This window comes from Aptenodytes patagonicus, chromosome 2 (assembly GCF_965638725.1).
Source record: "Aptenodytes patagonicus chromosome 2, bAptPat1.pri.cur, whole genome shotgun sequence".
NCBI classification, from domain to species: domain Eukaryota; kingdom Metazoa; phylum Chordata; class Aves; order Sphenisciformes; family Spheniscidae; genus Aptenodytes; species Aptenodytes patagonicus.
Genome location: NC_134950.1, coordinates 87,123,628 through 87,147,203, shown reverse-complemented (window position 1 = coordinate 87,147,203; position 23,576 = coordinate 87,123,628).

Genomic DNA, 23,576 nt, shown 5'->3' with positions numbered 1-23,576 from the left:
AAATCCAGAAAGCCCAATAATAGAATAATCAACAGGGAACAAAGCAGTTGTCTAAAGTGAAATATTCTATCCATAAATCATGACAGCTTCCCTTGAACTAAGTTGATTTACAACACAGACCTAACAAAAAAAAAAAAAAAAATCTGGAAAGCAAAACAATCATACAACTAAAAACAAGCCACAGGTTTACTAGAAACACAAAAGACTTCTGAGAATCTTTAAATAGCTCCAAGGAGAGCTTCGGTCTTCTCAAATAGAATTCTTAAGAGTGAAAATGAAAACAAATCAACCCTGAAACTTTAGCAAATGGTTTTGAAAAAAGCAGTTTCTAGATTTTGTAGTTTTTCCCTGTTTCAGTTTATGACAGGAAGATTACTTTTTAAGTAAAAGATGAATCAACACTTAGATATGCTTTGGAGACCATTTAAGTCAGTAACTGGGATGAAAGTTTCACATATAGCCATATATTAAAAGACTAAATATGTCAAAAATAAATTCCACCCTAAATATATTGGCTATATGGAATTCTACTTTTAGTCATTTCGCGAAGGCATCTCATACTTGCTATGTCATTAAAAAACAGGAATAAAATAAGAGATCTTAATTTTTTTAATGGAAAATATTTAAGCATCTGATTAGTCACTGAGGGAAAAAACCACAGACAAGTTTGCTGAAAAGATTTTAAGACCTTCCCGATGGGGATGGTGGTGGAATAAATTTAATTTAATGACTTTTCACAAGACTAAACTTTGAGTACAACTTTATGATGTGTCCAAAGTGTACTTCTACAGTAATTAATTTTTTCATCTAATAGCATCTGCCACAGTCCCTGTTTAAGTACTTGAGAGGCACAAAATCTTCAACTATGTGGAGAATAACTACATCCAGCTCTAATAATTCTTCTTGGATTTCAAACAACCAGTTTCTGTCTTCTTCCCCTTAAAAGAAGGCTGCTTAAAAGAACAGGTGAATAGAGAGAACAAATTTTTATGCATCTGAAAAGTATATTCTGTTTACATGTACGCTATCCAATAGCTTTTTTATTTCTGTTCTCTCCCAAAACTCAGTTCCATTATCAAACATATTGCATGCATGTTAGTTCACTCATAGCTTCCGTCCAAGGGAACTCACTCTTCCCCGCCCCCCCCCCCCCCCCCCCCCGAAAAAATCTAGGTAAGGTATAGAGCATAGTTCAATTGTGAGACCCAGCCACCAGAAGGGTACCATTTAGACTTGGTTCCTACAACATCTACACAGCTCTACACTATTGTTCCAGCAGGTTTCACACGCCCAAACTGTTTGGGGCATATGTGGAACCTAGAGGAGATTAACACACTGGACCCATAATTATTTATAATTGCTTCTACTCACAAACCCTTTTTGAAAAAGTAAGGTAGACATTTGATTTGAAAAACTATTTTGGATTTTTGGCTGTTAGAATTTTATATGTTTTTCTTAATAAGCACAATAGCAGTAACAGTGTGAGATAAAATAATATCCTGGTTGCTATTACTCATTTCACACATCATTTAATACTTACATATATTCCAAAAAGTAAAATTATATTACATCTGAAACAAGAACAGTTAGTGTAGGAGGAATAAGCCTAATTATTTACCAAGTAGGGAAGTATGAAAACAAATAGATTTGCAGTATAGATGTGGAATAAAGGATCAGAAAGGGCTACCTTCCCCCCCCCCAACCCCAAAATGACAAACCTAACATTAATTTGTCTTCTTTATGACCTCAGAAACATAATTGTTTCAAATGCAACATTAAGGAGTTAAGCCCAGTAATATAAATATACAGGTAAACCTCAATTTTCTACTATTTCTAAACCAGACAAATTCATTAAAAAAAAAGCATTTTCTGGAAGAAGGATTTGGCACAATATGAACCTATATTTCCCCTGGGTTCCCAACATCAAAAATACAATATTTTTCTGTGTGGTTTCAAGGATGAGCTCTGTTCAGCTTGCGGGTAGCCTCTACTTCACACTGAAGGAGAAAAAGATTTATCCCATTTCTTCTCCATCATGCTCTCCACTAGCAAAACTGGAGAGAGTTGATTATCCCTCAGTATCATTTTCTCCTTTGAAATTGAAAAGGAAGAACACAATAAAAAAAAGACAACTGTGATATATTAATCAAAGGAAGGGGAAAAATTGGTATTTAGGGAGAAGAAAACAACTACGAATAAAACCAACAGAGCCATAACGAGCTAGACATTAAAAAAAGCAATTGAAAGATCAACAGATAGACATTACTGTAACATAAATATACATTTATATAGTGGACTTTCACACACACAGTCTGACAATCCAGCTGTACTGATGGCAAGAATATCTTTTTTCCCTCTGCCAGTATAGTCCAGACTGACAACGTTAAGTAAGATCAGCAAGTAATAGCTGCAGAAAAGTTGGCATCCTTACACTTTGGAATGCAACAAGTGTAATCTAGTGTTTCTGAAATCCAAAACACCACTATACCAGCCACTAGGAAGAAAATTAACTCTATCCCAGCTGAAACCAGGGCATCTAGGGAAGCATATTTAAAAACAGAAGAACAACAGAGGGCAAACCCACCTGGACATCAGTTAGCATGTTTCTTTATCTCACTCCCTGCCAAAGTAGAGTTTTATGATTTGATCACAAGTATCAATTTATTCATCCTTTACTTGGATTGAATATTTTTTTTTTGTCAAAATTAACTTGTGTAAAAAGTATCAATAAATCATTTTCCTAAAATTCAAGATCATACCATTTTCTTGTTTGAAATCCAAATATTTCTATTTGGAAATGACAACAAGGCACCCTGTGAAAGTTCCAATTTCCGTGCCTTATGTTATATGACCAAATCTTTTCAGCTACTTTCAGGTCTGCTGATGCATAAAAGGCTGAAGTAGGGCACAGGATTTGTACAGGTACTCTTACAAGGATGCCCAGACAGACATGATGGACCAGAAAGGTGTTTTCTTCCTTTACAGAAGGGTTTTATGCTAGGCATAGAACGGTATCCAATATCTCTTCATGAAAATATTGCTCGTAGCTTACTTTTTTAAAAAAAAATGCTTAACGAGTAGCTCAAATTTCCTCCTACTGATATTTATGGGCACCATGAACTCCAACTGGCATAGTATTGGGTTCATTAGTAGGTTGAAACAATTTTCAAATCATGTACTTCATAAAAGACCAATGTATCCAGACTGCTTATTTAGACTTGATGGGCATATCGGGTTTCTGAAGAGCAACTGTACCATCAGATGTGTGAAGCATTCCCAGCCTTTCTCTCTCTAGTGATAAAAAAAATTGAGTTTTCCTGGCTTTATATCTGGAGATTATAATTTTTTCCTGCATGAGAGCATTACAGAAACCTATTTGTCTAAGCCCCCCCTAGGGAAAACCAGCTAGCCACAAATGGTGGTTTAAAGGATTACATAACAGTACTCGCTATAGGCTATTTAATAGCTATAATACCCACAATGAAATCTTCTGACTTTCAGACTGCCTTTATTTAAAGACAGAGATTTTTACCCCTTTGGAAACCACTGCATTATTCAGCAATATGAAACACAACTTCTGCAAGCACTGGGTAGCTTTGTTCTCTTTCTCTAAGACTTTGTGGCTTGCTGAATTAATTGTGAAGAACCATCACCAGAAGCAATTAAAAAAAAAAAAAAAAACAAAAATAAAACCCATGGTTTTGCCTTTTCAACATTAAATTAATTACATGTAAACATATACCCAAGATTCATGCAGAGAAATCTCAACAGATTTCTACATAAATACCAATTAGGGTTCCACTCTGTGGATTTTATATAAATGAGCCACTTTTTTTTGTGTTTGTCTATTAGGGCCTGAAATGGGCATGTTAACATCACTCTAGATTTTATACTTAGAAATATTTCTTTTTGACCCTTTCTTTACACAGCGTTACCTCAAATTCAGAAGCAAGTTAGAGAAGTAGAAATGCTGTTTCCTACTTAAGCAAAGATGACCATCTATATTGGTATCTGAAACCTTAAAAGGTTCCAGAGACTGATTCTTAAAGACTGCAGGTTTTCATTTTAATATCCCAAAACATGGACCCATTTAGAGACCTATTATATGAACACCCTTCCCTCTCTAAACCTTTATTACCTTTCTCCATTGTCAATCACTTCTACACAAAATGTGGACTCCTGAATTCAGCAATGATGAGGTTAAAAACATGGACACACTTACTGTCTTGAAACACATTCAGCCACTACCATTGTGGGATGGAAATGCTGCAGTCTGCAACTTAGCTAAATTTCAAGGATCAGGATGAAAAAACAACTTCATGGAAAAAAAAAAGGATTCATATGTAAAGAAAAATCCATAAACTGTTATTGGATATGAAGAACCACTTAAGAAATACAACCCATTTGCATCTGAAGAAATAAGTTTAGTGTTTTTGTTTATTATATAGCTATAAAACCCCATCATATAATCAAACCTTTTCACCTCTGTGTAAATAGAGCTTTTATTTTCAATATTTTGTCTATATAATAAATATTACATTATGATGTTATATGTAATAATGTACACAATGTATATATGTTAGCTACGTGCAATGTAATATTTAATTTATTACTTTGTGAATTTTGCAGACTAAGATAAAACTGAGAATTAGTGATTGGCATGCACACTTTTCTTTCCAGGCAACATTTTCTTTTCCCCTATTTTCCACTATTTTTCCCTTTTTCACTCATCTCAGTCTGAGGATGTCAAGTTCTTAGATGGACTGGGACAAGTCGCAAGACCCATTGTTTTCTTTTTTTCTTAAACCCAGAAAATTTGTGAATGCATGGGGTTTTTACAGCCTTGCTTTTGTCCAAAAAACAAGAATGTGAAATTTTACACACCTGTTATTGACTAGTGACTCCAAGGACTATATATCATTCTCAGAAGAGATATGTTTGGAGTACCCTGCCTTAAACCATGTTTTTCTTAAATGCAATTTTAGTTAGACAAAAATTTTTTTTTTATAAATCACTTCATTTTACTTTAAGCTGTTGTAAGTTTTGGTTACTGTATAAATCCACAAGTAAATGACATCTGCAAAATTATATACTGCAATTCTTGTTTATACTGTAGCTAACTGCAGAACCATGAATGAAACTTTATTTTAAATACTGAATATAATACATTCAGGGGTTGGTAGAAAATTTCAAATCTATTTTAGACTTTAATTGCATTGCCTTCTAACACCAAGTTGAATCCTAAACTAGCTGGACATTTGGTTGTAATATTGTGAGCAAGTTTCCCTTTTTTAATTCATTTACAAATAACCCAGAGACATAATCTTTATAATTAAGTCTTCTAGCTGAACATCATTGCTATTTAAAGAGAAGAGAGTCATACCCTCATTAAGACCCTGCCTGCCGAAATGTATGGGGGCTTGGGAATACAAGCCTCTGCCCAGAGCCATTCACATCCAAGTCAGGAGCAGGCTCCTGTTTCAAGCACAGAAGCCTCTCAGCAACCTTTCTGTTACTAAACATGCCAATTTCAAACTGGATCATAAGTCATCTGCAGGTTTCTGAGAATGTTTAATACCTACATTGTCAACTGCAAAAGTTACCTTTATTGTGTTAAACAGCACTTTGCAAGGAAGCTATAGGAGCATGGCAGTTTGCTTTCTCCTTCAGATTTTTTTTTTTTTTTTAATGGTAAGCACTTAAAATTAAAAGTTGTTGCCTTTGGCATTAAAAGCACTGTGCTGCCAATGTTTCCACCATCTCACCAGCTTTTAGTTTCAATGGTATTTTCTGATAGGATAATAACTAGCAGCTCCTATCTGGTATTTCCTTTCATGATAGCAAATCTCATTTTCTCTTTATTATCAGGAGGCCTTTCAGGCAACTTTTACCAATGTCATTTTTCCAATATACACGTATTATTTCTTCCTTCATTTCTGCTCATATTTCTTCAGACAGACAACTCCAGATTCTGACAAAAGTTATGCCTGATATAAGCTCCAGTTAAACAGGAATTTTTCTATTGGCTATAATATCCTATTCTACTATAAGTGAAAACATTTAATTGTACAATTACTGACCTCATTCATCATTATGAGAAGAGAACCCTTATACCTTATCCTTCTCAGCAAGTCGTTAAGGATATGCTGGCTAAGACTTACATCATTCTCTTCCGTTAGTATGTATCATTTCATTAACTGTATGTGTGCTGATGACAAAAAACTGGGGGAAGTGGCTGATACACCAAAAGGTCATGCTGCCATCCAGAGGGACCTGGACAGGCTGGAGAAATGGGCTGACAGGAACCACATGAAGTTCAACAAAGGGAAGTGTGGAGTCCTGCACCTGGGGAGGAACAGCCCGTGCACTGGTATGTGCTAAGGGATACCCAGCTGGAAAGCAGCTTGGCAGAAAAGGACTGGGGTCCTGGTGGACACCCAAGTTGAATATGAGCAGCAAAGAAGGCTGATGGTGTCGTGGGCTGCATGAATAGGAGTGTTGCCAACAGGTCAAGGGAGGTGATCCTTCCCCTCTACTCAGCACTGGTGAGGCCACACCTGGAGTACTGTGTCAAGTTCTGGGCTCCTCAGTACAGGAGGGACATGGACATACTGGAGAGAGTCCACCAAAAGGCAATGAAGGTGATGGAATGGAGCATCTCACCTATGAGCAAAGACTGAGAAAGCTGGGACTGTTCAGCCTGGAGAAGAGAAGGCTCTGGGGGGATCTTATCAATGTATGTAAATACCTGAAGGGAGGGCACAAAGAGGACAGAGCCAGGCTCTTTTCAGTGGTGCCCAGTGCCAGGATCAGAAGCAACAGGCATGAACTGAAACACAGGAGGTTCTGAACATCAGGAGACACTTTGTTACTGTGAAGGTGACTGAGCACTGGCACAGGTTGCGCAGAGAGGTTGTGGAGTCTCCCGTCTTGGAGACTGTCTGGACTGTTCAGACTGTCCTTCGAAAGATGTCTGGACATGATTCTGGGCAACCAGGTCTATGTGGCCCTGCTTGAGCAGGAAGGGGTTGGACCAGATGACTCCAGAGTTCCCTTCCAACCTCAACCATTCTGTGATTCTGCAATTTTGTTTGGAGATAGGAGATCAATGAACTCTTCTGTCTAGCTTTTGAGGGCAAATGCGTTACTCCAGAAGGATTTAGTACTATGGATGTTTATTAATTACAAGTGATTAGAAACTATCAGCTTACTAAAAAGCCTCACCAACCAATAAATTAGCTTATCAGCATTATTGTATTTGTTTCTGCTCCAAATAGCTATCAACTTTCACTAGATACTACCCTGAACTTTCCCCACTATTATAAATGTAAAAAAAATAAATAGTACTAACATCACTCATTAGGCTCTCCATAACCTTCAGTTGCATATGGCAATAAAATAGATTCTGAATTATATATTTAATTGGGTTTCTTTAGCGTAAAGATGGATAGTCAAATGACAAGGAAGCATCTTCATTTGGTCATATTTCTGACTGGTGCACTTGTTCTTTTAATAGTTTTGAACAGAATCAAGTTGTAAAGTAGTTAAACAAGAATATTTATCCACTGCAGACTTAGGTTTTAGTCTTACAAGTGTTTTTCACCCAACCCTTATTTTTACCTATTAACAACTTCACTATATGCTTATTTGACCCCAGGCACACTGACTTTCAGCTATATGTATGAACTAAAGTCTATTCTGTCCTTTAGTTTAGCCCAGAACCTGTCTTCAGATACAAAAGAGATGTGGTGAATGAACTAGCACTGTGCTTACAACACTTTCCAAAGGCAAGACATTTTCTCACAGTTGACTCAGCTGCATAGGAACAAATCCCAGAGCACCGCAGCACAGAGCAGCAGGGCTTTGCTCCCCCAGGCACACGTGTACATTGGTTCAGGGACAGAAACACACAGAAGACCTTGCTGTGGGAATACTTATACTCAGGTTAGGCTAACTGGAACACTCTGATCCCAGTACTAATTAGCTCAAATGAGTCTGCAATGGAGATATCCCTATATAGATGCTCACACAACCAATGCCTTCCCATGCACTTTTTATATTTCCTCTCTGGGTCTAATGGGTATTGAATGGACGATGGTCACGAAACTAATTCTGACTGCAGAGAATGAAACATTATGGAACATAAATATATGAATGGAATTGCATTAGGGAATAGAGTTTAAATGGAAAAAATAATGATAAAAATATTAGCTTTTCACCTCTGGCTACCAAGGAGGACAGAATACGTGAGCAAAGGAAGATGAAAATTCACTACAAAGAACAGAGGGGCCAGGAAGCACCTGCCTGGTGCAGTGGAAGGACCAACATAGGCAGTACATAAAAAATGTTTTTCTGTCCTAAGATATAACAAGAATATCCTAGTGAAACTGCTACTAGAAAATGTCTGTTACCTATGTAGCCTTTTAGGGTTGAAACCCTCTTGCTGTTCTTTGAGCCATATTAGATGATTTAAAGTGCAAAGAAAAAAGCACTGAAGTTACCAAATCAGTCTTGTATCAGAGTTTGTCTCTTCCCTTTGAAAAAAAGTGAAAAAGGAAACTGACTTAGTAGTACAATCCATAGGAGACATTATGGACACTGGTATTCTTTGAGAGGCATCCTACTTCGCTCTATAGTTTTGCTCTCTATCCATCACATCAATTGGAGAGATATGACTCCTGGCATTTATCTACAGAACGTTGTGTCATACCCATATGGCAGTCAGCTGCAAGCACAATCTCCTTTCATCATCTCATTTCTGTACAGACCAAAACCTGTACAGGCTCTCTGCTCAACAAGAAATGCATTCAGTCACATGGCTTGGAGCTGTCAACCAGAAGTCTCGGGTGTGCTAAACAAACAAGACCTCCACTAAATCTCACTCTACAGAAAAGCAATTTTTGTGGAAAATGAACTTGCTTATGCTGGGCAAGCATGTAAAGTTTCCATTATAAAAACAAAAATCTGGCACTGTCTGACACCAATTATTTTATTGGTAGCTTGCATTTACCTTTACCTTATCTTAGAATTTCTTCTTCTGATAAAAACATGCAATTCTCCACCTTTCATTTCAAACTCTAACATGATGCTGTGTTCTCCATTCACATCTGGCTTGTAGGTCCCTTGTGTCCTGGTTTCAGCCGGGATAGAGTTAATTTCCTTCCTAGTAGCTGGTACAGTGCTGTGTTTTGGATTTAGGATGAGAACAAAGTTGATAACACACCCATGTTTTAGTTGTTGCTAGGCAGTGCTTACACTAGCCAAGGACTTTTCAGCTCCCCATGCTCTACCGACTGAGAAGGCTGGAGGTGCACAAGAAGCTGGGAGGGGGCACAGCCAGGACAGCTGACCCAAACTGGCCCAAGGGATATTCCATACCGTGTGACGTCATGCTCAGTACATAAACTGGGGAAAGCTGGCCGGGGGGGGGGGCGCTGCTCGGGGCCCCCCGAGCTGGGCTGGGCATTGGTCAGTGGGTGGTGAGCAATTACACTGCATCACTTGCTTTGTGTAGTATTATTACATTATTATTATTATCACATTATTATTATTATTATTGCTATTATTATTTTATTTCAATTATTAAACTGTTTTTATCTCAACCCACGAGTTTTTCTCACTTCTACTCTTCCAGTTCTCTCCCCCATCCCACGGCGGGGGGGGAAGGGAGGAGTGAGCGAGCAGCTGTGTGGTACTCAGTTGCTGACTGAGGTTAAACCACAACACCTTGTGAAAAAAAAAAAAAATTAAGCGTGTCATATTCAGTTTTCAGTGCTATTTGTTTTCTGCTTGCTTACTCATCTACCATGTACTGTCCCTGCTGATGTTGCAGCTTTAGAGGTACTATAGCAGTATGTTTTGCAATTACAGAGTAAGTTTTGTGATGTCTTTTCTGAAGCCCTGTTTCTATGAACCTCATGTCACCACTCCAGGTCTCCTCAGTCTCATGTTTCTGTTTTCCTTACTACTGGATTTTTCCTTCACTGTTTCCTTAGATGAGCCTGATTCAATACTGCAATCTAACAGTTCTGTGCCAGCATCTCCCTTATTTTTATACTAATCATTTCAATTAAGTCACTTAACAAAGGATTTTATTTTTAAAAGATAGGAGTAGAAGACAGTGGTTTAATCGTGTTAAAAAAAAAGATAAAACATATTCTGCTTGAAAGTATTTGCCTTAATTCCTCTCATTCATTTGTTTGCAATGAATTTCTTCAAATGAGTACTGTTTTCTTTTTTACTTTCTATTTTCTTTCTTCCATTTTGGAAGATGGAATTTCATGTAATGCAGCTTAACTACTAAAATGCATATATATAAAGTAACACTAATTCTCTTCAGATGGGCATCCTTCGGCAAACCAGATACTAATTTTAGGTGATGGTACTCACACGAACATCTGCTGCTGAACTCTTGATAACAATTATTCTCAACACCATATACTATTCCTATGAAAAGCTGAGAAAAGTATAATAATTCTTGAGTGAAAGCTTTACTTGAGATAGCAAGTATAATTACCTATATCTAGTCTGATTCCAGTTAAAATTGTCTACATAGTACAAAAAGAGCCATAGGGCTACTGGGACTTCTATCAGATAGAAATAGTTTCTTTTCATCTGTCTTATAGAGGCTACACTAAAGTTTTTACTTTAAATGTGACAAACACAAAGCAATTGCACAATCTCCCGTCAGTCAATAAAATGTTAGTTTACCCAGTGAGGGTGTTATGAGGAAGAGAACAAAATTGCAGATAAGACTCCACAGTAACCTGAAAAGCCTGTTTAGATTTCACAAATTATGAGCCAACTACAACAGCACATAATTGAGATTACTTGGTCAATGCCAAAAATGTTCTGCAGGATAACTCAGTAGATGGCATTATTCTCACAGAAATTAAATTGAAACACTATGAAGGTGTCAGAAAACTCAAAATTGTTGGAGGTGTGATCCTTCAGATTCTGTAGGCAACCAACAACCTGCTCCAAGATAAGCCTTGCTGACTTTAGCAGTCTCACTGATCTAAATGGGACTTGTTCAATGCAGTTATTTGGGTGCATTATCAGGTTGAGTAGAAGGCCCACATTTCCAATCACTTGTCACCACTACCAATCTACCATTTTATCTGAGAGAAATATTTTAACCGTGAAGTGAAAAATGTATCAAACAAGAAATACTTGCTTTTTGCACACATGTAAGTTCTACATAGTAACGCTCTTATAACTTAAATGTATGCTGTATTTATTATATTCATAGTTCCATCCAAAAGTAAGAATAATATTACAGGATAATATCAAAGTATCATAGTCAGATGGATGCATCATTCTGACCAAAACTGAAAAATCTTTATTCCTCACACACATATCAACATCCAAAGGTTACAGTCTGCTAAAATAGTTCATACTTTTTAAAAGTCATCTGACGGGTTGATGCAATCTATGTAGACATCTACAGAAATTTTGAAAAAGATAGTCTTAACATACTATGGAGTGAGATGCTGTAATGAGATAATATACTTCAATGCAAATGGTAGAAATTTAAACAAAGCAACCATGAAGATGTTAATCCAAAACACAGATCCAAGCTTAGATTTCTTCTGTGCTAATTTACTACTGCAATCTAATTACTGTATCTTTAAGTACATTCTGTACCCCTTATTATAGCACCAATACTGAAAGAAAAAAAAAAACAAAACAGTTGTTTATTCTGAAGATATGAACACCTGCTTTAAAATTAGTCTCACAAGTCTCACTCACCCAGAATAGCATTGCCTTCAATTAGTGCATATAGTCAAGGGTGAGTCATTGTAAGAGTTATTATAAGCACTCCAGTAGCTAATAGAGAAATGAGACTAATTCTCCATTTTGAAGGACAGATTTTACTTCCATAGCACTCAGGTGCAGAAACAGATTGCTATTCGATGAACACAGTTAAACAAGTTAGGAATGAGAGCATATCCCAAAGATAGGGAAAGCACTGCCATGGTTTCACACCATAATACTAAGTCTTTGAAAAGATTGTGCGGTCATTCTGAGCCTACTGAGGGAGGGAGTTGGATGTTGCCACTGAAGAATAGGACCACTGTACCAGACAAACAGGTATTATTGTTCTAATATAATGGAGATGTGAATTGAATAAAAGCCTTCTTACCACATTGCACTGTTTTAAAGATTGTGCTAGTTCCCTCTGCTTCCTGATATTATTAGTTGGACACGTCACAGAACCTGATCTTGATAGACCTTGGCCAAATTAAGGGAGGCTACTACCACTATTACTAATGGAAACAGAAATGCCTTAGGCAAAGTTCTGCATTAGTGAAGTTAATGGAAGTTTTGTCACTGTATTCAACTGGACAAGGATTTCACCGTCAGAATTAAAGCCAAAAGTAAGAGGTCTTACTCCAAAAGCACAGTGATTACAATGAATATCCTTGTTATATACTTGATATCAGAGCATCGGTGAAGCCGTTCTTCAAATTTCAAATTTTCAATGACTGCAAAAACATTTTCTCCCAAATATTTTAGGGATTCAGGGATTTTTTTTTTTTTTTTAAATGACACCTGACAATTCCTGATGGAAAAAAAAAATACACTCATTTTTACATCACTAATTTTTCTCCTCCTTCAACTATCACTATGTGCATCCAGCTGGAATATGTGCTCAGGAAGGTGTGCAAGTGAGGCAGGAAAAACAAGTATGTTGAGCAGTCTGATTTACTGCAGAACTCCAATGTACTTTTTCAGGAAAGAATTGAAAGAACAGAAGTGCAGATACAGTCTTAACTGCCCTGTTTATCAAAGGACAGGCATTGTTTAGAGCCCATACAAATAAATGGGCAGGAAATAAAAGGAAAATGTAGTTACCCCTAAAGTGGCAGTACCCAACAAACCTGACTTGTTTTTCACTCATCCCTAAAGCAGGACTGGATTCCTGGGAAGAAACTCCCCAATACAAAAAGGAATTTAGAAATTTCAGACCTGGAATGAGAAATACTGCCTGATGCTTCTCAGAGGGCAACATGGTTTCTTCCACCTGACCTCAATTCAGCTGGCTGTGAGATTTGCAAGGGGTAAGCATTTTAAATCTGCAAATACATCTCCACTTTGTCCTTCTGCTGATTATTTCTCTAAGGGAAAAATGTGACCACTGTTAGGGTAAGCATTAAAGCCAATGTTAATAGTTTAATTTCAGCACTGTTCAGGATCCAGAGGCAGTTACAGATTTGAGCGTTATCACCAACTGAGCAATTCTATTAACCTTTATATCCAGACTTTTGCATAAAGTAATACTGACACAGCAGAGGGGACAATAAGAGAAGTGAAATCTGTAGAACAGTAGCATTAAAGGCATATTCAGAAAAATTTTCTTAGAGCTTAGCTCAAGTAAATGTCACCAAGAAAAGTGCATTTTAGCATCATATCCACTTTGTTCTACTTTCCTGTGCTTGTGGATTTTGCTTTGGTTCCCCTCCTCCTCCCGCAGCAGCTATCCTTTAAAAAGGAAGGTCTCCACTTCACTAGAGATTTAAAAATACAAAGAAACATGGATGTTTTACTAAGGCATATTTTGCATATTTTTCTGCAAAGATTTTTTTAACAAGCTGTTTAGTTTCATCAGTAGTGGACAAATCTCACAACTAAAGCTTTCAAAGCCTCCTATCTCACACTCAAGTCTAAAGGAAACTGAATGACAATAGCCAAAAAATTCATCTGTAAAACTTTACCCAAAAGTAAACTTCTGACTACTTTGCAGTGAGCAAGGAGCAAATTTCAGGATGTGTTTTCCACACTTAAACAAATAAAAAACCTAAATGTGGCATAGAGAGGAGGAGAAATTAGCAATTCTTTGCTAATTACTGCATGGAAAATCTAAGCACTTTACACTCTGCTATCATGTTTATCCTGAGAAAGAAATCAACCTTATTTCTTATGCACATTGCAAAAGGCAACTTCAGTCTAATATGTATTTATATAGAGAGATTTGTTCTTTATTCCTTTATATGCTGTAGCACTGTTGTGGGTTAACTCCAGCAGGCAGCTGAGCCCCACCCTGCCACTCGCTCACTCCCCTGCAGTAGGACTAAGCAGAGAATGGGAAGGGTAACAGTGAGAAAATTCACAAGTTGAGATAAAAACAATTTTATAGGGAAAGCAAAAGCTGTGCACACAAGCAAAGCAAAATAAGGCATTCATTCACTACTTCCTATTGACAGGCAGGTGTTTAGCCTGACCAACAGCAGGGCTTCATCATGTGTAATTGTTGCTTGGGAAGACAAACGCCGTAACTCTGAACGTATCGCCCTCCTCTTTTCTGCCAGCTTTTATTGCTGAGCACGACATCATACGGTATCTGATATCCCTTGGTCAGTTGGGGTCAGCTGTCCTGGCTGTGTCCCCTCCCAAATTCTTGTGCACCCCCAGCCTACTCGCTGGTGGGGCGGTGTGAGAAGCAGAAAAGGCCTTAACTCTGTGTGAGCACTATTCATGGTGTTTACATCCCTGTGTTAACAACACTGTTTTGGTCACCAATCCAAAACATGGCACCATTGCAGCCGCTATGAAAAAAATTAGCTCTATCCCAGCCAAGACCAGTGCAACCACCCTTCCTATTGCAGGGAATTTTAAAATTTCCACTAAAGTAGTTTCAGAGTAGTTAATAAAACTCTCAGTATTGACAGAGGAACCATCTGAAAGGTTAAGGGATAGATCCTGGCACTTTAATTGATTAGTAATTCATTTTGCTTTCACTGTAGCCATTAGCAACAAACATCCTTCAGGGGACTAGCAGGCTGTTCCAGTCTTACTGCTGTGGGGTTGCCTTTGGATGACTCAGGGACGGGGGAGATCAAAGGCAGATCATCTCAGTCCCTCAGCCCAACTCGCTACAAAATTACACTGCTGTCTCCCTGGCTGCACACAATTATTTGGCTCTTAATTCTTTGCTGACCATAGTAATATGACTGAAAAAGGAGGGGGGAATATTTTGTTAGACCTGTAAGAAGAACAGATACTGTTAATAGTTCCCTTCTCAGTGGCTACAAATACAGTATGCAGGAGAGGAAGGAAACATAGAAAGGGATTGTTTTCACCTGTTGTCCTGTCTGGCAAGTTTCAGCTCATTCTTTCTTTACATAATGTTTTTGCCCCTCAAAAGCAAAAGAATAAGAAAACCCTGGCTACACACGTAACTACACACTTAAGAGAACAAGCACACACTTCTAGGATTATTTCATTTAGAGAAATACAGGAATTATTTTTTTATATTTGATGCAATACAGTTGGGAGACAGCAATTTGTTTACAAGGTGAAATGCATATAATGTGTATTGTGATCAACAGTGGTAACAAGTTCATTGTAGAATTAACTATCTGTGACACGAGAAATAAAAATGCATCATAAAGGATGGTATGACAGCAGGGGCTTTGAAAGTACAGGCACAAAGAACCAGGGCTGTAAACAACCCACCGATGACAAATTACCGGTGATTAAAGGAATGCATCCTTGAGAGCTAGAGCTTGTTTGGGGTGTAAGAAGGGAACAAAGTGACAACCAAGGGAGAAAAACAGTATTAATTCATTCAGGATGATCAGAAACAAGAGACCTGAATTAGTTCAACTGAAAAGGGGGCTCTTGTTATCCAACCCGTGATGGAAAACACCTAAGATTAGTACAGTAACTGTAGGCCTCCTCCTTACACCCCCAGGCAGCACAGACACCCACTGCTGGGGAGGGATTGCTGCTTATCCATGCTGAGCTACTGATACATATATCCACGTGATAGCTTACCCAAATCAGGAAAAGCAATGACAGCCATTAGGAAAAGGCATAGGACTGAGCATTAATATGTAGTTGTAATTTATATATGTACATATGCATACTTGAACTAGCAATATGGGAGTTAGTTAATTCCTAGTTAAAGGAATTGCGTGGATTGGCAATTCTCTGTCGTCCACATATACCTTTTGGGTTGACCATTGCATTGTAACCTAGTCGGGATCTCAGAGGCAACAAAGTGGTAACACTTTTCTCTTGTATTTCACAAATACTCGCTATCCTAAAGCAATGTACTCATTAGCTAGCAATCCCTCCAAAAAGGACAGCTGGGGGACAGTCCTGCTGCCCCAAAGCCATTCAACCAAGCATCAGCATCCAGATAAATAGCTTCACATGTACTTGTTAAAATTTCCTAATATAAATAACGCTATGCAAGGAACTGCTATTGGCTTAATTTACTGAGAGGAGCAGTCTGGTACTAAAGAGAGATCACTGCATCCTGAGCGACACAGCACCAGGCCATTATTAACTGAAAGGGGAAAAGTGGATTTCTATGGCCTATGCCATGGATTACTAAATAAACAGACAGAAGTCAAAGTAGAAACACCACCAGAGAAAACTCATATGCATTCACACTAAGGCCTGTAAGTTTATTTAAGCTATGATTTTGTACAACACCTGGCAGTGTTGTACCTCCCATCCTATTACATACACACAGTGAACAATAGAGTGGGGGGGTGGGGAATAGAGTTTGTCATCTTGAGTTGCTTGACCAAAGCCTTAAATCTCACGATAACTGATTTCCTGGATTTTCCACACTCCTTCACAATTATTTTTGCTCCTCCTCTCAAGTGTATATAAACTGCCAATGTTTTCAGCAAGAGCTTTGAATGAGCATGTGGGACAGAAGTACTTTCAACATCTCTAAAGCTCAGATCCCAGAAGTATCACAGTATTTTTGTGTTGACAGCTATGTTCAAACTCCCTCTCAACTTCTATATATCTGTAAGAACATGTTTAAAAACTAGTTGATTTTTTGTTGTTGTTGCACAGTTTTCTATCTGACCCCATTTTTCTCTTTGAATTTGTTTGGTATGAGACAAGGCTTTTAATAAAGTCTCTTTCATAAAGAGCACCTGAAATTGATTTTAAATAGACTTAGTCACCAAATTTTAATAAAACACATAAAAGAATTACAATTGTTAAATGCAAAATACTTAAAATGTCATTTTGTGAGGAAATATAAAAGACAGTGGAATGAAAAGACTGAACTAACAGAATTGCCCCCCTAGCAGAAGATCTGATTCCTGCAGAGTTTAATATTTATGAAAGGAGTCTAATACATTAATAGAGCAATGTAAGGTATTGATAGAAATATCCTCAGTGCGTTCATCAAGTATTGATACAGCACTTTATTACAGGCAAAACATACAGAAGCCCTTAAATGTGTTTTTTGTTTCTTTGCACTTATTTCCACATTTGTGATTATGTTTTCAAAAGACAGCAGTAGAAATTTAAGTTAGAAAAATAAATAGTAAAAAGTATAAAACCACAGTAAAAACACAGCCTTTTTGACAGGATTTCCTCCAACTTCTACTTCATCCCTTCTTTTTATTGCTTTAAGATCAGTAACCTTGTCTTCTACACCTACTCTAATGCCTCTCCATGTTCACTATGAAAACTCATATTGGATTTCCACCTTTTTTTCTTAACACTGCTCATCACAACATCTTAAGGCTTTTTTTTTTTTTTTTCTTTTTTTTTAAACTGAATCTCAGAAGCCCAATTCTATGTGGCCACATATTTCTTTGACCCCATCAGTTGCCTCTGAAGCGATACCCCTTATTATTCTCTTGCCTTCCCTCAGTTTGCTTGGTTTCTCCTACAAAACGTAACTTCAGTTACTGACCGGTGGATCACTTACCTCCCTCTCTGCTTTCTAAACTGTCTCCTATCCAAATGAATGATTTGGTAAGGTCCCCAATATTATGGACAAATGTTAGTGATAGGCACTCCAAAGTAGAGAAAATCTTATGAGACAGGGATTAACATGCTTGCTCAAATATGGCTCTAAAGCTCAAAGCATCTGACAAATCCACCGTATGCCTTTTTGGTCTCATCTAGTCATAACTTAAAAGGTTAAACTAATAAAACAAGTTTTAAGAACAGCAAAGTAGCTGAAGAATATTTTCTAGGTTTAGCATATCACCAGTGGGATTTTGGTTGTTCTAATCTCTCTCATTTGTACTGTTTTATTGTGTAATGCAAAGATGCAACCCTTGATACCACGACAGGTTGTAGCCAGGATATCCCTCATAAGTTATTCCAATCTACACAAAGAAAAATGGAGCTAGAAATCAGGAAAAAGTTTATCCTTTTAATTATGCAGAACCGTACCACAAATAAAATCAGCTTAACAGATTCAAATCCAATTGTACTCTGTGATTTGTAGATCTTATTGTAGTTGGAGTTGCTTCAAAATACCTAATTGACACCGAGGACTGGGGGTTTTGGGGCATGTGGTTTTCGAGGTGGGTTTTTTGCAAGTGAAATCACTGTGGCCCTGCCATGCTTTTCAAATCTTTAACACTGGCTCTGTCTTGAAGTCGCAGAGCAGTAGCATGAATTGAGTGAATTATCACAGCTACATACCTCCTGCAAGTAACCATTACAGAAAAGGTTTCCCTTTTCCCTCTTTGTTTTCTTACTTCAAAGAAGTCACTGTCCATCATTTCACTTTGCTACAGTCAATTCTGAGAATCACACTGGGTAGAGTTTTACCATTTTCCCATTAAAGCACACCAATCTATATTTTGAATTTATTCCTCTACAGGAACACATTTATTCTTGGGGGCATTTCAAAACTATTTGGTCAGCTGAATGAAACTTAAGTTTCATATTTCTGCAGCTGTGATAGCAGGATAAACAGCTGGCACAGGAAATACCTGCTAAAAGATGATACCTTTCTGTTGGTTTTCAGTTTGCTTTATAGTCAAAAGCTTTTTGGTTTTTTGGCTGCTGCAAGAGAGAGGGGGAAGATACACAATCCCATAAAAAAAAAAGTCAGACAAAAAAGACGTTAAGATGACAAGTATCCAACTCTAAATTTTGTTTTTGAAGACTCCTTTGTTCAAATGAAAGTAAACAAACAAACCCACACAGATGGGACGTCAGTTCTGTTAATAATTTTCTGTTCGCACTTATTTTAGAGACTATTTCCAGAGTCCAACTGTAAGTGGTCAAGTTACCACAGCATAGTTATTTTCTATACAAAACATAAAAATCACTAATTCCCCTGTAAATAAATATTCATTAGCAGAAGTTATAGGTAAGAACTACAGCCTTGAAGTGAACAATCTATGAGCACTCCCATGATTAGTTATCACAGTTCCACTGACTAGTAACTTCTGAAACTATGATATCTTGCTTGCAACCATTTGACAGACTATCTGATTTGCGGTGTTGTCACATGAATGGACCCCCATTATAACAGATGAAAGGATATTACATTTTTAAGAGAATGAGTTCCTTGGTGAATAGAATTGTGTCATCAATCATGAATTTCTGCACAAGAGTTACATCTCCAAGATTTTTTGCTTTGGGTTTTTGGGTAAACAGTCTAGGAATAATTATGTGATGTTTTGGAATTTACCTGTGAAATCCTCATCCAGGAAGGATATAACCCTCCTGTTGAAAATGATTCACAGCAGTGTTTTCCAAGCTTTAGGGTAGTGTCTACTAGCAATTTCTAATAAGGATACTTTAATCAACACCACACAGCATAAACTGCAGACTTAAAAATATTAAATTAAAACAGCTCAGTGATCACATAATATGGACGTTTCACCAGTGACCTGGTGGTTCTGACTCCACTTATTTTAGGAGTTAATTCAGAATTACCTCATGGGTGTTGAGAAATAACTCACTCAATATTAGCTTTCAACAGAACATAGAATTTAAAAGCAAAGTAACTTTTGCACCTATAAATGCAGGATCTCAAGTAAAAGTTGATGTCCAACTTCATCAATTACTACACACATAATTTCTGGGATCTGTATTTGGAAGATGCTAAAAAGAACTGGATTGGTTTCAGAAACAAGCTGTAAGAATTATCAATAATTCGAAATAGCTAACCTTTGGTAAGACAACAAATAAAAATCTGTTTACTTTAGTGAAGACTTCATCCCAGTCCAAATTTACACAAGACTACTTTAATAGAATCATAGAATCATAGAATCATTAAGGTTGGAAAAGACCTCTAAGATCATCGAGTCCAACCGTCGACCCAACACCACCATGCCCACTAAACCATGTCCCTAAGCGCCTCATCTACACGTCTTTTAAATACTTCCAGGGATGGGGACTCAACCACTTCCCTGGGCAGCCTGTCCCAATGTTTAACCACTCTTTCAGGAAAGAAATTTTTCCTCACGTCCAATCTAAACCTCCCCTGGCGCAACTTGAGGCCATTTCCTCTCCTCCTACCACTAGTTACTTAGGAAAACAGACCAACACCCACCTCGCTACAACCTCCTTTCAGGTAGTTGTAGAGAGCGATGAGGTCTCCCCTCAGCCTCCTTTTCTGCAGGCTAAACAACCCCAGTTCCCTCAGCCGCTCCTCATAAGACTTGTTCTCCAGACCCTTCACCAGCTTTGTTGCCCTTCTCTGGACACGCTCCAGCACCTCAGTGTCCTTCTTGTAGTGAGGGGCCCAAAACTGAACACAGTATTCGAGGTGCGGCCTCACCAGTGCTGAGTACAGGGGCACGATCACTTCCCTACTCCTGCTGGCCACACTCTTTCTGAAACAGGCCAGGATGCCATTGGCCTTCTTGGCCACCTGGGCACACTGCCGGCTCACGTTCAGCCGGCTGTCGACCAACACCCCCAGGTCCTTTTCTGCTGGGCAGCTTTCCAGCCACTCTTCCCCAAGCCTGTAGCGCTGCATGGGGTTGTTGTGGCCAAAGTGCAGGACCCAGCACTTGGCCTTGTTGAACCTCATACAGTTGGCCTCGGCCCATCGATCCAGCCTGTCCAGGTCCCTCTGCAGAGCCTTCCTACCCTCGAGCAGATCAACACTCCCACCCAACTTGGTGTCGTCTGCAAACTTACTGAGGGTGCACTCAATCCCCTCATCCAGATCATTGATAAAGATATTGAACAAGACCGGCCCCAAAACTGAGCCCTGGGGAACACCGCTCATGACCGGCCGCCAACTGGATTGAACTGCATTCACCACAACTCTCTGGGCCCGGCCGTCCAGCCAGTTTTTGACCCAGCGCAGAGTACACCTGTCTAAGCCGTGAGCCGCCAGCTTCTCTAGGAGAATGCTGTGGGAGACAGTGTCAAAGGCCTTGCTGAAGTCCAGGTAGACCACATCCACAGCCTTTCCCTCGTCCACTAGGCGGGTCACCTGGTCACAGAAGGAGATCAGGTTGGTCAAGCAGGACCTGCCTCTCATGAACCCGTGCTGGCTAGGCCGGATCCCCTGGTTGTCCCACTCATGCCTTGTGAGCGCCCTCAAGATGAACCGCTCCATAATCTTCCCCGGCACCGAGGTCAGGCTGACAGGCCTGTAGTTCCCCGGATCCTCCTTCCGGCCCTTCTTGTGGATGGGCGTCACATTGGCAAGCCTCCAGTCATCCGGGACCTCCCCCGTTAACCAGGACTGCTGATAAATGATGGAGAGTGGCTTGGCCAGCTCCTCCGCCAGCTCCCTCAGCACTCTCGGGTGGATCCCATCTGGCTCCATAGACTTGTGAGCGTCCAGGTGGAGTAGCAGGTCATTGACTGCTTCCTCTTGGATTATGGGGATTTATCCTGCTGGTTGTCCCTCTCTTCCAGCACTAGAGGACCACATAATGTCGCAGATGAAGATATAATGAGATACAGCAGTAGAAAGCTGGAGAGGCAACATTCTAGAACCTTTTCTTTTTGTCTTTACAGGTTGTAATTAATACTTGGAGCTGTTTACCTGGAGTTTTGTGGATTCTCTGACACTGCAAGCCTAAGCAAAAACAGAATATCATTCAGAAACACATGTCCTACCTTCATGTTGTCACAGACCGGACAATCCAGAGACTCCCCTATGCTCTAGCACTTAGCAGACTACACTTAGTCTGTTTCTCTGCAAAATTTAAGAACTACATCATTTGAACTGGACAAGCAATTTTTTGAAGATGTGTTTATTTGTGAGTTTCCTGGTGCTTTTTGTCTCCAATAAATGGTATATGATCATACTGTTCCTAAACTTGTTTAGGTGTTTGCTGAATCTTATGTGTATTTCCTTTTAAAATACAGTACTAACCCCTGAAGTCCCAATCTGGGTAGGTAATATTCCCATTTAAACTTAGTCTTTCTTCGCAAGAAGGACAATGAAATCATGGACTTCTTTTTTTCAGAATCTGTATGAGAAAACAAGGGTGGGTTTGTTTTTCTCTTTAAGAGGCAGATTCAAAGGTGATTCAGTTAAGATGTTGGTCTTTAAAATGCTTTTAGAAAGTTGAGTTTTTTCCCCCCCATCTGGAGGAATAAAAAAGTTTATTAACATTTATCATAAATATTTCTTTCTTCCCCCTCTAAAATGAGAAAAGGTGTTCAAAGCAGCTAAATTCTAGTACTGTCATGTCAAAGCTTTTTGGACCACTCAAAATTGAAAACAGTAATAAAATCAAAGATCAAAATCTCTGAAATTAGTTCATTTATTCAAGGACTTGCATACTTTGCTGTTAAACATTCTAAATTATATTTAACTTTAAAATGCAGGCCTTAGGGGGGTTTGTTTTTACTAAATTCGGGGTTTTACAGAGAAGTTCAATAACTCAGTGTGGTTTTTGAGAGAACCAGATCTAATTTCACAAATCCAATTATTTTTGTCTATGTTTTGGAAATCATGGTCTCTGAAAATAGCCACTGCATACTCTTCTCAGTTGGTCAGCCACAGAACAGGAAACACTTTTTTGCATCTACATACACATTCTTTTCAGACTAGAAACATGGGGTTATTCCCATGGAAGACAGAATTCCCAGAGCAGGAGATATTTTCTTGTAAACAAATCTCTCTACTGCTGACACTGTTTGGTTACAAAGTCACTTAATGATGTTTGATATTCTCTTCCCTTGTCACCCATATTTCCCATGGCTCTGTTGTGTAGAACTACAACCCTTAGCAGCATGCTGTTTTTAAAAAAAAGGCTAAAACCCTCCACTCAAGTAGTCACACTCCCAACTGCAGCTGGAACAGAGTATTATTAAATTAATTCATTAAATCATTTCTCTTATGACTCCATATTATAAAAAATTTCTCTAGCATGGGTCCTCAAACCTGTTTGCCCATTCCTACGATACAAAGCAGTACTGTTATGGAAACTTTAAATTTCTGGAAGGAGAGGATACACAGCCTCCCAATATTGGCCCTTAATTTGGACTTCGTTTGAAGCACTGCCCTGTTCACAGTTCTTCCTGAAGGTCTTCACTAATGAGTGGAAACCACTCATCTCCCAGCCACAGAGCATGGATGAGCAGTCACGAGAAAGCAAATTCTTAATTTAATAAAACAGCCCACAAGAAAACAGGAAGTTCACAAATCAATTCTGTATTGTACTTACAAGCTGGAATGTCAATCAAGCCATCAGCAACATGCAAATTACTACTAAGATTATCCGACTTATCTATCAACCTAGTATCCTTGGCAATGGGCAAACCGCAGTATCTGAGGAATCACTGCTTTGCACCCAGTCCTCACCACTCAAAATCACACCAAACCAAAAACTTGCGGTGAACTTGCAAAACAGAAGATGACAGTGAGT